The sequence below is a fragment of the Balearica regulorum genome, chromosome Z (genome assembly GCF_011004875.1).
Source record: "Balearica regulorum gibbericeps isolate bBalReg1 chromosome Z, bBalReg1.pri, whole genome shotgun sequence".
Taxonomy (NCBI): Eukaryota; Metazoa; Chordata; class Aves; order Gruiformes; family Gruidae; genus Balearica; species Balearica regulorum.
This window is the reverse complement of record NC_046220.1, coordinates 30,374,741-30,383,783: the sequence shown is the minus strand read 5'-3', so window position 1 is coordinate 30,383,783 and position 9,043 is coordinate 30,374,741.

The window sequence follows — 9,043 nt, the reverse complement described above, 5'->3', positions numbered from 1 at the left end:
AGTTTACATAAGCAAATTATAACTTGCATTATCGCCTCAAAAAAGGGAAATTGTGCTCTATATCTTGGAATATTTTCCACCCCACATTTGTCACATTCTGCAAGTTAATTACAGGTATAATCAAACTTCTAGTTTCATTCAACACCCTCTGTTCTTTTAAAAATTATATTAGGCAGTACTGTACTAACAGGGCTTCTGTCTCTCAGCTTTCCATTTGCTAGGCTGTTTAAATGGTAAGATATGCCTTCAAAAGCCTTAGTTGAGGCATTTAAACAGTGCTATAATCTCCCTGTTCTCACCACAATTTTGCATGCAGGCTCACTCAGAAATTTTATATTGATATGATTGCCTCCCACAGTCTTTCCGGTTTTGCTCTCCCAAGTACAATTCTCAAATTATCAGTACCAGTCCTCAGTAGGTACCAGTCTTTCCAGGGCTTCTTTAGAAAAAATAAACTTCAGAGGAAAAAAGTCCCTTCAGCACTGAATTTTGAGATCCTTCAGTCAGCCAACTTTGATCCATACACTATGCTTTAAGGATACTATATTTTATTAGATTTTTTGATCAGTCTTACACAGTATGACATTAAATGCCTTATAGATGCTAAAATATTACACGTGCAGTTAATTGTGCTTGACAAAGTCGGTTTTCCACATAAACATCTCAATTAGAACTAATTATATATAATAGTATATATAATATAAACTATATTAATTGAATATGAAACTATATTAACTATTATATAGCTGAGGAAGTCTTTTGACTTTGATTTATTTGAAATCTGTATAATCTGTTAAATTGCTTACTTTCAGTTAACTCTCAAGTTAAATCTGTAATCACTAGATTGTATGCTCTGATGACCTTTTAGCAGCATCAGCTTAAGGTTTTTTCCACATACCTGGGACTTTCCCCACTGTCCCGATCCAATATCAGGGAGGTTTTGATAAGATCCCAAGAGCAAGATTAAGACACAAACGAGGTCAAATGCCATATACCACAAACAGTTTTTATTATGAAAAGAGTAAAAAAAGGTAACCGATAAGAGCGATAGGACAGGGCAGAAAAGAAAGGCAGAAAACCAAGCAAGACTCCGGGATAGAATCGCAAGAATAGTCACCGGCCACGCATCCACGGTGTCTTGGTCGGGGAAAGGGGTCCAAATCTCTCGTTCTGCGACGGCGGACGAAGACACGGGTCCACAGCGTCCCATGGACGAAGGCGCGGCATGGGTCCACAGTGTCTCAGAGGTCCGTCTCGGGAGAGTCCAAATCTCTTGTTCTGCGGCAGTGGGCGAAGGCGCGCCTCCCTTATTCTTGGCAGTCCCCTTTTATACTGGTGGCAGTCTTCACGATGGCACGTACAACACGGCTTCCACGTTCCTGCACACGCAATACACACAGTTCCAGCCCCATTCTTCAGGCGACTGTTATCTGACTCCGTGGCGCATGACCGGGTAAGGCGTTTTTCACAGGTTGAAAGTCTCGACGACCCGGCAATTGTCCTTATGACATTATCGCACTCAGTAGCTGGAGGGGTTTCCCGCTTGAGCAAAGCGATCTTTGAGACAAAAGTTCTTACAGTCCGGTTTCTCACACCCACTCTTTAAGTGTAGCAAAGTTACCAAGGCTAACCATGTTGAAACTTTCAGGTACATCTTGTCTGAAACATCTGATTTGAAAAAACTACTTTAGCAGATGATATTTAATATGGCTTTAAACTAAAAGAGGGTGGATTTAGATTCAATATAAGGAAAAAAATTCGTCACTGTGAGGGTGGTGAGACACTAGACCAAGTTGCCCAGAGAGGTTGTGGAGGCCCCCTCCCTGGCAGTGTTTAAGACCAGGCTGGATGGGCCTTTGGGCAACCTGGTCTAGTGGAGGGTGTCCCCTGCCCATGGCAGGGAGGTTGGAACTAGGTGGTCTTTGAGGTCCCTTCCAACCCAAACCATTCTATGATTTTATCTCTTTAGTTTTTGAGTGAACAATACTGCATATAATGTCTATTTTTTCCCCCTTAAAGGACAGTCCCTCATTTCTCTTCTCTATAATATTGCCAGAATTTTTCTAATTACTGATGAAGTCTAAGTTTCCTCCTGCTACCTCTAACTTTTGCCATAAATATTTTCTCTTAAATATCAAATTCATACTCCATACTGCCCGTTTCCTCTGTACTTCTCTCTATAACCTGTGTCTTATATCATCACACTAAAACAACAGCTAGATGGTGAAAGCAACACATTGGGGGGCAAATAGGTCTTTCAAAGGGTACCAAACCCAGGAGACTTACCCTGGCTTAGCAATACAATTTTACATAAGCCTAGAATAAAACCTAGACACCAGCAAAAAGCAAGGCAAAACCCAAGCCAAACCACCACCACCTCCCCGCCCCCCCCAAAAAAACCCCAACAAACACAAGCCCTCACATTTATTTCTGCTAACTTGCCACTGTCATTGAGTTCTGAGACTCCTCAGCATCCTTCAGCCCACAAGCAAATTCCCAAGATTTCCTGGACCTACTTCATCCCTGCCGTGGGCTTAAATGTTCTCATTATTTTCTTTCATATGATTTCAGGGCTTGCCATTCCTTACCATAGGTGGGCTAATAATCAGGAAATCATTCTATAATTTGCTAGGTTCCTTCATACTATCTAAAAAATAGAGATCTATAAAATAATTATCAAAGACTATCAGAATCATTGCAAAAAATCAGAATCTTACTGCTGTTAGATCTATTAAAACCTACAGAAAAAATACAGTACGTGACACAAAAAAACCACATGGCTTTTCCTATGATTTTCCCATGCATTATATATATATAATATATATGTATATAGAATATATATAATCTCATAAAACTGTTAAAATATTATTTCCTAGAAATCCAGCATCATTTGAGGGAGAAATTCAAGCAGCAGTGCAAAGTTTCTCCTCTTTCTTCTAATTTAATGCTTTTTCTTGGAGATATCCTGGAAGGTCCTAGACAGCTTGCTTTCTGCCTCAGTGATAGGGTTTAACTGACTACTCTTGAAGCAGTTGTTGATGATCTTGGCTGAAAATAGAGATAGGGGATTGAAGGCGAGTAGGGTGTCACCTTTTCAGAGTGGGAAGTGTGCTATTGAATGGCTTCAGCTAAGCCTAATCTCATGGAGGAGTTTATTTATTATCCAGCTGTGTTTTTAGCAGGTGTTGTCATACCAGGTGCAAATTGCTTGCATTTATTTTGCATGCATTTTAAGTAACTTTGTATTATTTTGCTTACTACATTTTTGTATATCAGTCTTATTTCTCCTGTACCTTCCAAAACCTCTTCACAATAATCTAATTTTCCAGGATTACTGCCACCAGTCTACATACTTCTTTCTTAGTATCTTTAACAACCTTGGATAAAAGCCATCTGGACTCAGCGTGTATTGGTTTTGAGTCATTGCAACTCATTTATCACTTCTGTCTTACTGACCTTGAAATCATCCAAGATAGTGAGTGCACAGCCAGTTCAGATGAGATTTCGTTACTGCATTCTGTCTCCAGTAACTGAATTCAGAAACTATGAATAGCTGTCCTGAATATATAAACTTCAGTAGAGAAATATGCATACACAGTGGAGAATCCCACATCTTCAGTTTCACTCAAGACAGTTAAGTGTGTGGGTGTGGGGAGGAGGGGACTTTCTGAGCAGTAGTTTCCAGTAGCAGTAGGTTACTTGTTACATTAAATTAAGCATAAGTAAGTTTTTAATGTCTTATGTCTACTTAGGTGTAATAACCACTGATAGTTTGTATTCTAGAATGCTCTTGTTCTAGAGGGTCCACTTCTGGTAGTGAGGAAGTAACTCAGTTCCCTTACGTAGAGAATTAACAATGGTAATGAGTAACAAAACGAGGCAGGGGAAAAGTATTAGGTCATCTACTCCATTCTTCTGCACCTTACTAAGTTTTTTCTACTACTTTGTGAAATTTGGTTTTCACGTCTGGATTTTTTTGGTATTGCCACCGAGACTGCAGGTATGAGTGTATATTAATGCCAGATCTGGTGGTAGTGTTCTGTGTGCCATGAACAGTGTACTAGAACAGATAAACCAGGGAAAAGCATGGTCTAACGGCCCCAGCAGGAAAGTGTGTGTTAGGCACCATATAGCACAAATGCAATGGCTACACGTGGTGCAGGATGAAGTGTCACACACACAGAGAGCTTTGAGAGAGATAGTATTACTAGCTTGGGTTTTCTGTGAGTTCTGCTAATTGTAATCAAAACTCACACTGTGTCCCTTCCAAAATCAACTTTAAATCTTGCTAAGAAAGGATCTTATCTACCAATTTCAGCCTACCAAGTTGTAAAGCATTCAGTATTTCCTGGGAGAAGAAGAGCTGGCACTCTTATCTGTTATGACAGATTGCAAATAAGTAAATTCAGTCTTTGCTTAAGAGAGCTTTACTAGAGTATTCCTAAGTTATTGAAAGCTTGCTTTTCCTGTAAGAAGCATCAGTATCTGGAAACAGGTAACCCCCAAAACACACTTTGTTTACAGCAGCCACTAAGAGGACAGTTCTCTCCAGCACAATTCTACTTGCAAGACAGGCAGCGATGGAAAGTTAGATAATTACCCTTTTTTATTGTGACTGAAAAACATATGCCTGTAGTACTACAGTGCTTTTTTTTCATCGTTCCTAATGATGTAAGGTGAGAGATCATGACATAAATGTTTTAAGGAATATAGTCTAATGCAAACATACAAAGTAAGGTGCCCTCCTCTTGCAAAGAACTAGAGAAATCTGTCTTGTTTGAGCTGGAAAAACCAACCCAGAAATATAAATAAGTTCAGTCTGTCCAGAGGGAAAAAAGAAATCAGGAGGAAAAGCAATTTAAAGTCCATTTATAGAAAAGCTCCAAAAAGCAGCACCTATTCAACAGAGACATCAAATCTATTAAATTTATTTAAATAATTTTTTTTTCCCTGTCACATTCTAATTATCTATTTTCAGACAAGCAGCTTTTTGCATCTTAATCCCATAGCTGGGCAATCTTATTTGCTTACCTTACTATAATGCTCTACTTATAATAATTCAGTTATCGCTGGACCCTTTGAAAGGCAGGATTTCACTGTTTTACATTCAATATTTACAAATCAGGTTTAAAAATGTAGAATTGTAATTAAACATACTTTCTTTTAGAGAAACTCCTGAAGAATACTACATCATCCTTGGGGTAGCCTGTTTCCTTTTGCTTGAAGTAGAGCATTGACTCATCACCAAATGGATACAAAGGAAAAAAAAAAGACTAGAAACAGAAATTCTAGATTATCTAGAACCCAGAGAAGGACAATGAAAAGAAATTAATGAAGGAAAACTGAACAAAAAGAATAAATCAAGTTATTAATGAAGCAGATTAGCAGGTGGGAAATATGAAAAAAAAGATAATACAAAAAAAAACACATTAAAAAAGTCAGTGAAAAATTAGAACAATATACACATTTAAGACAGAAGGAATAAAAATAAATGGCAAGAAATTTCTAGTGTCTTGCTCAAGCAATAGCTATTGAAAAAATAGTAGGGTTTATGTCAACAATATTTGTCATATATTTCTTAATTTCCTGTCATATTTCTCCACTTCTTGCTTATTTTACATTAGTTATATATTATTCCCTTTATTGGAAGTTTGCTACTTCATATCCTTTCTTTGAGAGTTAGAGCAAACTTGGTTAACTGGACGTGGGAGAAGATGGGAGACACAGATAAGTTTTGTAGTCTTGTTAAAATATTAAGTTCAAATAAAGGCCCTGAATGGCAGGGCTCAAGGGGTTGTAGTGAATGGGGCCACATCTGGCTGGTGGACAGTCACCAGTGGTGTTCCTCAGGGCTCACTTCTTGTGCTAATTCCATTCAATAATTTTATCAATGATCTGGAGACAGGAGTGGGATGCACCGTTAGCAATTGATACTAAGCAGGGAGATGCTGTTGACTCTCTTGAGCAAGAAGGGGCCTTGCAGAGGGATCTAGATACATTGGAGCACTGAGCAATCATCAGTGGCATGATATTTAACAAGAATAAATGATGGCTTCTGCGCCTTGGATGGAGGAATGCCACACACAAACACAAGCTGGGAGAGGAGTGGAGAACCACCCTGCGTAAAGGGAACTGGGGGTGCTGGTTGACAGCAGCTCAATATGAGTCAACAGTGTGCCCTGGCAGCCAAGGGTATCCTGGGGTGCATCAAACACAGCATAACCAGCTGGTCAAAAGAGAGGATCATCCCGCTGTGTTCAGTGTTAGTGTGGCATCCCCTGCTTCCTGAGGAAGGGAAGTGGAGAGGGAGGTGCTCATGTCCCTGGCATCCAGCAGCAGAATGCAAGGGAATGGTTCAAAGCTGTGTCGGGGAGGTTCAAACTTGACATTAGGAAACATTTCTTTACCGAGAGGGTGGTCAGACATTGCAACAGGCTATAGTTGATGCCCTGTGCCTGTCAGTTTCAGAAGCATTTGGATAATGCCCTTAATAATAGGCTTTTGATCAGCCCTGGAGTGGTCAGGCAATTAGACTAGACAAACTGTAGGTCCTTCCAACTAGAACTATTCTATTCTATTCTATTCTATTCTATTCTATTCTATTCTATTCTATTCTATTCTATTTCTACTCTAAATCAATGTTTGTGAAAGGTGCTGAACCAAAGGAAACCAGAAAGTGGTATTCTGACATTGCAGCTTCTGGAAGCTGTTGCACCTTTGGAAACCTTAGCTACATTTCCCACTGGCAATCCTTTCTCTTCTGGGACATTGGCGAGCATCTCTTCATTGGCTTGTGACGGCTGTGCTCTGAGCTGTGGCCACTCAGGTCTAGAAGACCTGCAGGCTCAGGGATCCCACCTCCTCTCTGGGCAACCCGCTCCAGTGCTTCGTGATCCTCACAGGGATTTTGGTTTTGATTGACTCCTTATCTCCAGCCTGAACCTCTCCAGTTTCAGGAGATGCCACCACCTCTCACCCTCCCACCAGGCAGTGCTGGGATGAGCCTGTCCTCATCCCCCTGCTGCCTTCCTCACGGGCACCGGGCTGTGCTGTGAGGTGCCCCAGCGCCTCCTCTGCTCCATGCGGCACCGGCCCTGGCCGCACAGGCCCTCCTTGCCTCCCCTCAGCCCCTCTGCTTTGTCGGCCTCCCTCCTGTCTCCGGCACGCCACATGGGACGTGGCGCCTGCATGAGGCCTGATGGTGCTGAGCAGAGGGGATCAGATCACCCTTGTGCCCTCTGGCTAGGGGAGAAAGATGGGAGAAAAACCCGCGAGAGCGAGTGTGTTGGTTTTGCGTGGCAAGGTTTTGGTAGCGGGGGGGATCTTGCCACTTAGTACCTGATAGGGACAGTAATGATGACAGAGCCAGACTTTTCTAAGTGGTGCCTAGTGAAAGGGCAAGAGGCCATGGGCACAAACTGAAGTACATTCCTCCAGCTTGGCCCCACTGATACCAAGCTACAGTTCTTCCTGTCTGCTGCCTTTTCTCCTCACCAGATTTTCCTTGGGAAATAAATAACAAGATCTACAAAAGCCCCCAGCAGAAACATCCCACTTCTAGTGGAAGGTAGCCTAACTGAAATTTGGAACCAAACAGTTAGATCAAAGCCTTAAATCAGAGAGCATTTGAGAAACACACAATATTAATTATTTATTTTAATTTACAAAGGGAAAAATAAGGATATGGGGATTGCAACCGACTAGACACTGTGACATAATTTTGCACCAAAGCAGAAACGTATTGTTCTCTTTGTGTAATCTCATGTAAAATGACTGCATTTTAAAATGCAGGGCACTCAGGCTTGGCAGCCCCATGTCACATAATCCCTCAGTTTGGCAGGCGCTCACTGAGTTCACAAAAAACACAAGCATAGTTTTTTAGTCATTAAGCATAGTCGTTACGAAGGCTATCTTGTCAGGTTTTGAAAGTGGAGGTATTGTCCTCCGCTCTTGTTTGCTCTTCTCCGGGGCACATAGGAGCCACTGGAAACAGCTGAAGAGGCACAGATGTTTGTTTATTGCTGTCAACATATTTATATTTATTTATTTTACAATATAGCCTGTGATTAAGCCAAGGTTTTTAAAGGGACAAGGCCAACTCAGGACAGCTGAGGCTGTCTATTCTATTGTAAATGCTTATTTGTGATTAGCACATGATTGTTTCTCTTTGGAATATCAGTTACATAGGGAGGTGATCTGAAGCCTTATTTAGATGAGTGTACTGCAAACTCCAACCTCTGAGTTAATTATCTGCTTCCCCTCCTAATAAGTGAGCAGAAATAGGATTTCTTTGATATGATTTCAGTGACTTCTGACATCTGTTTTAATATATTTTGACTTGATGCACAGAGACCTACCTTTGTTTCCACTGAAAGAGAGTTTAGGTCATTAAGAGACAGAAAATTGCAGTCATTGATGTTATGTGAGATTGTATGCACCACAAACAACCATGTACAAATTACAACAGTTTTGAAAAGACTCAACATTTTTATCACAGCTCTCATAACATTCAATGCCCTGAAAGTTCAAGACTAGGAAGCTATGGTCAGTACAGATGACTATCAGCTTTCACTTAAACTAATGATTTGGGGTTGGGGGGTATTTTTCCCCCTTATAGAAATAAATTTGAAAATAACCATAAGACATTTAGAAAATAGATATGCCACATGGTATATTTTGCATGCAGTAGGAGCTTAGACTCAGGCTTGAATGTTTAGGCTTGATATTATTAAATACAGAGCACAACTAAACTTCTAGTAGAGGTAAATTTCTGGAAAAAAAGGGGTATTTGAAGCTGCTTTCTCTCTAATTTTGTCAATTTCTAGGACGTTTTACATAAGTTCTGAGTCATGAGATTATTTTCACTATCTCTTTCTGTTTCCTTTGTTATGGAGATGTTGATTTGTACTCAGGTACAGAGGAAGATTTTTACCTACAGAAAAGTAGGTAAAAAAAAAAAAAGAGAAAGGTTTTCCTTAAAAACAAAATTGGTGAAGGATGACAAACTTGAATTTCTGGGTTACAATGGATGTAATTTGGCAGG